The sequence below is a fragment of the Triticum dicoccoides genome, chromosome 1B, assembly GCF_002162155.2.
Source record: "Triticum dicoccoides isolate Atlit2015 ecotype Zavitan chromosome 1B, WEW_v2.0, whole genome shotgun sequence".
In the NCBI taxonomy this organism is placed as follows: Eukaryota; Viridiplantae; Streptophyta; class Magnoliopsida; order Poales; family Poaceae; genus Triticum; species Triticum dicoccoides.
In genome coordinates, this window is record NC_041381.1 from 282,976,507 (window position 1) to 282,984,445 (window position 7,939).

General features: G+C 45.0%; 1 long non-coding RNA gene across 2 annotated transcripts; it reads right to left on the reverse strand.

The window, feature by feature from the left end:
* Nucleotides 1-2,788: 2,788 nt before the first annotated feature.
* On the reverse strand, nucleotides 2,789-3,491 carry LOC119304199. Of its 2 annotated transcripts, none has more exons than XR_005148168.1 (3): nucleotides 3,367-3,491; nucleotides 3,162-3,247; nucleotides 2,789-3,042 (listed from the first exon to the last, which is right to left on the reverse strand). It is a non-coding gene; the product is annotated as an uncharacterized LOC119304199 (long non-coding RNA). The 2 variants fall into 2 exon arrangements; XR_005148167.1 differs by having other exon boundaries at nucleotides 3,162-3,297; nucleotides 3,367-3,485.
* Between the last annotated feature and the right edge of the window lie 4,448 nt (nucleotides 3,492-7,939).

The window sequence follows — 7,939 nt, forward strand, 5'->3', positions numbered from 1 at the left end:
ACGGTGGATGAGCCACATGTCTGCCAAAGGGGTCATGTTAAGTGTGTCACCATTTCGTGTGCGGACTGACCCTGCTTGAGTTGCTGCGCCAACACGACAGGAGCAGCCTACCACTTGGTTTTGCTCCTTGGTGAATCCCGACTATATTGATCTAAAAAGATATGTGCTGAACTACCCTCTCTGTCTTGGTTTTTTATTTGTAGGCGTCTCGGTTTATAGGGCCTGCATGTAGTTCTAGGTCATCCATTTGACTAACTAAATATGAGTTACTATGTCACAAAAAGTATATCATTGGATTCTTATTGGTTGATATGAGAAGAAACAAGAAACGAGGTAGAAGTTAATGCACCGTGCCTTAGTATTGTGGGATTATTTGGTTTTCGTAAGATGACATGCGTTTGGTTGCAAGGGTGGTCATGAATGGGTTGGGATCGTTCAGAAAATAGACATGTTTGGTTATAAAGCACATGAATGGTTCGAGTCAAAAAAAGAGAATATGCCTTGAAGATGCTGAACCATTCCACCCAACCAAATCGGTCGAATCAAATGGCCACCCTTTGCATGCATGACTATGTGAGCATGACTGGTGGTCCCGTCTTAAATAATTAGCTCATCTCTTATATTCAGCCAAACACATGAATTGAATGGTTCAATCCCAAAAAAATTGAATGGTCCCAATCCATTCATACGATACCTTCAACCAAACACATCCGCCGGAGGGAGTAGTTGTATTTAAAAGTCAAGGGCGGGGCTTTTCCTGCGCGGTAGGCGGGGCAGTTCCGCCTAGTCGGTTCGACAGAGACGCGAGAAGACGAGGGAGTAGGATGCTGCAAACATAGGGTTGTGTGATTTGACAGTGAGTTACTGCTGGACAGGTGGGGCCCCGTGATTTGACTTGCCATTATCATTTTAACTGCAGCGCTACGACCGGCATGAGTCTCCCGATTCCTGACCACCTCCATACAGGTGCCTCTCCCAATGCTCCACCATGTAGTAGTAGAGGCTGGCTCTTGCATGAGAGCCCACTTCTCCACTTTTTCCTTGCCTCTCTTTCCTCCTCATATGCAAAAATGCCATGTAAAGCGCACTATTGTACTTACTTGCTCCTACAGGTGCTTAAGCTTGCCACATAGGCATAAAGTCTGATGTGGCAAGTTAATCAAGAAGAGAGAGACTAGTTTGGTGACCCAAGGAAGAAACGGTGCTAAGCGCGTGTACCTAGGTGAAAAGACAATTTTGAGTCTATAGCTAACTAGTAAGCGTGCACGTGCCATGCACGTACAACCATAAGAAGATGTTTCTTTGTTTATCTCCGTTAAGAGGCAATTGTTAAATAAAATCAACAAAACTATACTTCTATAATAGAATGATAGATTTCAAGTAGTAGTCGATGTGTAGTAGAAAAAAATCTTTCCGACTACGATGACAAATAGGAAGAATTTCCATTATGTGGAAGCTTGGATGTTCATTTCTGGTACACAAATATGAGATATGACACAGGATAACATCAAACCATAAACCTCCCAGCCATTGACCCGCCTTATCACTTTTTATGTGCACCGTCAAGACGCTCTCGACATGCTAATGTTTAGTTTATTCTTCACAAAAATATCCCAACACTAAAATTCACAAGTTAAACTTGAGAAGTAACATGCACAATCGTTCTCCAAAGTATCCCCTCTTTCATCTCTTTTATAGCCCAGTCCTGAAAATGTCATGCCTAAATGCCAGAAGAAATAGTGCCAGATAAAAACCAAGGGTAAACATTGGAAAACTAATTGATTTGATTGTGTTCACAACAAAACAAAATCCCCGGATTCTGGTTAGTAATGCATAGAACCCTGATTTCCAAGTATACAAGTTTGCATGTAAGAGAAATTTCATGCACACCATGTAAATCCACAAGAATTATAAATGCTAGTTGGGAAGTTGCGTTACAAGCAACAGATACATGCAGCAAAGTTTGTAGGAGGGCCTCTTCCATCTTGGTCACATTTTGTAGTGAAGATATGCGAATATTCCATGGCTGCAAGTAGATGAGACATATTATGGGAAAATAAATAAACGGGGCATGTTAATAGTTCGATGGAGGAGTAGAGGCTGGAGAGCAATTTTTACGGCGATTATCTGTGTACTCAGGAGGAGACCCATCTTCATTGATCTCAACAATAGCAGGAGAAATTTGTCTCGTGTCCCACATGGACCTCCGTTTCTTAGAAATACGAGTCATACCTTTGTTTATTAGTCTGATGAGATAGAGGACGTTAAACAGTTTCAGATAGGGAACTAACTCCCTTCCATCGTATCCCTAAATGTTCTTCTGATCTTCTTTGAAATAGTGAAAGAATGGTACATAGTTGTAATCAACCAAAAAACTGTACTTCAAAATATGCACGAGACAAACAGAGATAGCAGCTGTAACTGGAAGGAAGACAGGTTGGGTTATAGTGCAGATAAAGCATAACTGCATAGTACGTAAAAGGATTTTGATATGAAGAGTTAGCACAAGAGAAACAAGGTTGTATAACAAATTAGTAGGATCCAAGATCAGGCAAAAGCAAAAACATGTTCAGGTGGAACGATGCAGAGGACGGAAAAACAATCTTCCATTATCTAAAAAAAAGTTAAGCATATGAAGTGACCAAGATGAAATTTTGTAACCATGACTGTTGCTGAAATCTAGTCATTACAAACTTCACAAATTTCATGTCTACAATAACTCTTTGCCTTACCTCCAGCAATCAACGAAATATATACAAAAAATGAAAACATGATTAATGTTTCCTACCTTAGCCAGGTCAGAAGTGACCTCTGGATTAAAAAAGCACGGGGCTTCATCATTATTCTGCCCTAAGTGTGATCATTTTTGTATATCCTGGTCCAGCTCTCTAAAGTCAATTTTGCTATGTCCCTTTTTTTCTTCTTCGATCCTTGGATTGATAATAATATGGGAAACAATCTTCGATCCTTGGATTGATAATAATATGGGAAACAAATACATGAGTATTCTGAGTGCATCCTAGTTATTGTTAACTTTAACACCTGCAAGTTGCAGGTACTCATGTTAGCTGAAATCCATTTCTCAGAAACATCCAGAGTAAAGGGTGGCATGCATGCAAAAGAGTATGTAATACCTCAAGTGCGTCGGTGGAAAGGATTACTGGTAGAGGGGTCAGACTTGGGAGCTCCATACATTCTCCACTCTGAATCAAACGGCAACACTACACCCTCCACATCCATGCACGCTCTGGCAAAGCAATTTCTTTTTCAGTGATTGCAAGCAGTAGGCTGCAACTCCTATAGTAAGTTGCAGATCAGTCAAATCCATTAGTATAATCATTGGTACAATCAAATTTTTCAACTTACGAGAGGCCAAGCTGAGTGGGAGAGCGACGGGCGGCTCCGGTGGCGAGCGGATCCAGGGGCGGGGCAGCTCCGTCGGCGACCAGCGGCGAGCGGATCCAGGGGCGGGGCGGCTCCGGCTCCCGCGGGCGGCGGCTGCAGTGGCGAGCGGATCCCGCGGGCGGCGGCTCCAGATGCGAGTGGCTCCTATGACGGCTCCTGCGGCGAAGGGCAGCTAACGTCTGCCGGAGTTTGCGGGGCGGAGAACGGCGCGGGAGGAGGAGGGGAGGTCGTGCGCGCATGGGCGAGAGTCGTGCGAAGAGGGTGGTCGTGCGGGTCGTGCGGGTCGTGCGATCGACTTTCCTTTTTTTTAACGGCGGGCCTGGGTTATCGATCAATGGCTTGTTAGTAGCTTAGATTAAGGGCCATTAGATCTTGATGATGGATGGGCTTGATTGTTTGGATCTGCCCCTCTCTTCCTTTTATAGTGGTAGTAGATTAAATGAAGCGAACTTAGCAACAACATTTCATTGGAAAAGGTCACTCCTTGGGAATTGCAAAAAATACTAGTACTCCCTGTGTCCCATTATATAAGAACGTTTTTGACACTACACTAGCTAGTGTCAAAAACGTTCTTATATTATGGGACGGAGGGAGTACGAAGAAAGAGATAGAGAGGAGTAAAAAATACACTTATAGCCAACCTTGTTGTAGTATGAGTGATTAAGTGATGACTATGTATGACATGCCAACATCAGATAGCCTAACACACCGTGTTAAATCTCCAAGGGCGCGACCACGCGAGCAACGTGACAGTCGTGGTAGGCGCGACCATGATACGGGCTGCTGGCAGCCCTTGGATCTGAGATCAAACGGTCGCATGCTAAGTTGCTGAAAATTTTAAGAATAACCATCCAGGATAGGATATTCACCCATAGGTCTAGAATCACGCCATGCAACTGTTCGATCTCAGATCCAAGGGCTCTCGGAAGCCCGTATCATGGGAGAATGGAAAGCCACTACCCTGCCGTTCGCACGCTGGCAGTTCGCTCCTACTCTTTCCCGCACGTCCTTTAATACTACGGCGGTTAGCTCCTAGTCGTCCCGTCCATTCACATTACGGCAGTTCCACTAATCCTAACCCTTCTCCCAAATCCATGGCGTCCCAAATCTCCCCGCTCGGCGGTGAGTACAAGGTTAGAACCATCACCGGTGATGAGTTCGACGTCATCTACACCGTACTTCCGCGACGGTGAAAGGATGCCTTTCTCGCTTCAGACGCATGTTCGAAAACTCACATGATGAGTGGGTCGCTGGGCTAGATGTTGAGTACACCACAGTCATGGGACGAGAGAAGGATCTAAAGGACGAAGAGAGGAAGAAGCCCGCCGTGATCCAGGTTTGCATACATAACGTTTGCTTGGTCTACCACATATGCCATGCCGACGTTGAGTGCCAGGATTTTAAGAACTTCCTCGAGGACAAAACAGTCAAATTTGTTACTTTAGATTTTAAGAACGACAAAGAAGTCCTGCGTCGGATAGGCCTCGTTGTAGGCAACCCCTTTGACCTCTAGAAGAATTGGCTGGTGCCCTCTCGTCAGCCCTCAATGTTGACCCTGGCAGGAGCCATGGTTCATCCTTCATACCGCAAACTGGAGAAACCTCATTACACGTTTCATCGTCATGCATGGCAGCGGAATGTACTAGATATAGACCACATCCACTACGCTGCAATAGATGGCTACCTTTGTTTCAATATCTACAAGGGTTGGATGAAGAGCAACAGCCAAGTTGGTGGTTCAAGCAAAGAAGTATCGGCCAAGAGGAAGAGGGACAAGGACGAAGTCGAAGACGTGGACGAGGACTCCGAGTAAGGTGGCAGTGTCATTGCTCATGGCGGTTCTAAACTTCTAATGCAGTGTCTATCGGATTAGTTGCATAGTTTAATTTCAGGTGTGCTTAGTTTAATTTGAGGGGTGTGTTGTGCTGAGCTCCCAGCAGAACTATGTTATGTTTCTTCTTGTTACTTTAACTCTTTAGTATGTACATACTAGTACTAGTATTTCTTTAATAGAATTTAGCACCCCAATTAAGCATGTACTAGCTTCTTTAATAGTACTATATGCATAATTTGGCGACGAGCGCTCTCTATATGTACCACCTTTTTTTAAAATTTCAATTTTTGCTCCATGGCTCAATCCATCGATAGTGGAGTACTACCGTACAAAAGTATACATTTTTTAAAAGGATAGCATACTGTTCATCACATATATATAGCCAGTTAAATTCTCAACCTAGAACGACGTGCATGCCATGTAGTAAACCGATCCGGAGGAAGTATAGTAAAAATGAGGTGATTTTACCCAGCGATCGGCGGGGGAGCATGGCCTGTCATGCGGTCCCACGTGTCATGATGTACCAAGGCGATGCGCGTGTTCCTCTTGAGGCAGAAGCAATACTAGTACGTGGTTTGAGATGATGTCGAACCGAAGTGTGAAATAATGGTTGCTTCGTCTGTTTGGGAAGGTGCGGCATTGTGATTTGACGTCTCATTGCTCATTACTAACACTGGGCTGGTACGAGTGGGGTGCGTCCCCCTGTTGTTCTGCACTGTTATTTGGTGCTTGACACGTCGACCCGGTTGCTATATGTCCCACATGTCGGCGACAGGAAGTACAGAATTCATGAAAGGGAGCGTTAACGGAGGAGTATACTACAGAATTCACGAAAGGGAGCGACTTAGTTTTGGAAAAATCTGTTTTTACGGAGTACGTACCCACTAGGGTTTATAGGGCTCATCTAAAAAACATTCGTTTTTCCGTTTGATAAGTCTCAATTCTAGTACTATACTAGTAGTAGTACCATTACATGTTGGATTTCGAGGTGCATTACATCACCCGACGCAAGCAGTGTCAAGAGGAAACTAACCAATGCATGTACAAGTTCATGGATATTTAGTGGTCATTCATGCATTCGTTCTAATTAATGCCTCGGTAAACATAACTTCTTGAGAAAAACGAGCATACTGTGCAAACTATGAAATTAATTCGACCACTCACCATCTACCTTGGTTGGAGAGATTTTGAAATTGACCATAAACTGGAAAGGAGGGAGTAGTAACTTTTGTCTCGATTACTATTTGTGGCCTTGTATAGATGCAAAATGTATTTTTTATAGTGGCCTTTTATAAGTAAATAGAGGGAGTACTAACCAAAGTACGTAGTAGGGACGAGGAGTAAACGGAGGGAGTAGTAAAATTTTCTCCTCATGTTGCGAGCCACCGCGCGCGTGGGCGAGGGAGCGGGCGTAAAGGCGTACAGTAGTACTCCAGCTTCACCTCATCCTGCGAGCCACCGCGCCCATGGGCGGGGGAGACGACGTACTAAGCAAGTTTGTCCTCGTTCTGCAAGTTGATGGGACATATCAAAGGTACTCCAGTGTATAGAGCCTTGCCTCTAAGGTAGGCCCCACATGGTTTGCCTCTTTTTTTAATTTAACATAACGCGTCAAGTCGCAATTTGTTTGTTCACCCGTGGTAGACGATCCTCCCTCCACCAAGTGGACAACCAGTACACGTGCCAAATTACCACGTGAGCTGCCTTTTTGGTACAGAAATGAGCTCCACCATGTACCCGCGCGGGAGTGGTTGGGAAAGAGACGGGAGTACGTGCGTCGTGCGTGCACCTCTTCTCTTCGTGCACGTCCCCCACCTACGTGGGTGTGTGTGAGAGAGATACAAACCTAGACATAATGCGCCGTCCATCTCCATGCCTCCGCCCAGTCCGACCACCGGTCACCACCACGACACCACCCCCCACTCCTCCTCACCTTATCTCTCATATTTCTCCCTCCATTTTTGTATACAAGGGGCCACTATCAAAATTACAATTTGCAGATATACAAGGCCACTAACAATAATCGATGCAATATTAATGGTGTTTGCCTCGTGGTACTAGCAAAGGAGGACATTAATTATCCCTTGCATGCATGCGGGAGTTTGTAAAAAAATGCATCTTGATGTTCCGTGCAATGCACGGGCATCTTGCTAGTCCATGAAAACAACACATGGCAAAATTCCATGGCGAACGAGGGATTTGAATCTGTTGGTAGGGGCTGTTTGGATCTTGCCCGGGGTAGCCAAAATATTTGCGACCCTTTTGTCCACCGGTGCCTTTGCCACCGATGAACGAGGAACGGCTCGGGTGCTCATGCAGTCATGCATCCTCCAGCGTGCACGTTGGAGATGAGCTCGCACGAGCTGTGTTTTTTTGTCCCACAATGCCGCCCGATCCGCCCGCAGACCGACCGGCGACCCACAAATTATGCCATCCAATCGTAGCTGCACACATTATGACATCAACTCAACCAACCGGACGAAATTCACGCAAACACGTAAACAAACTGATATTTCATATAAACAACGACGAAAATCATATAAAATACCGGATTTTCACACAAACATGACGGATTTCATTACATTCAAATGAACTACGCGGTGCTAGTTCTGGACAACACAGGTATATAATACATGGCCTAAATGGTCGCCCGCCGATCGATTTGTGTTCCTCATGTCCGGCAGCACGATCACCGGACTG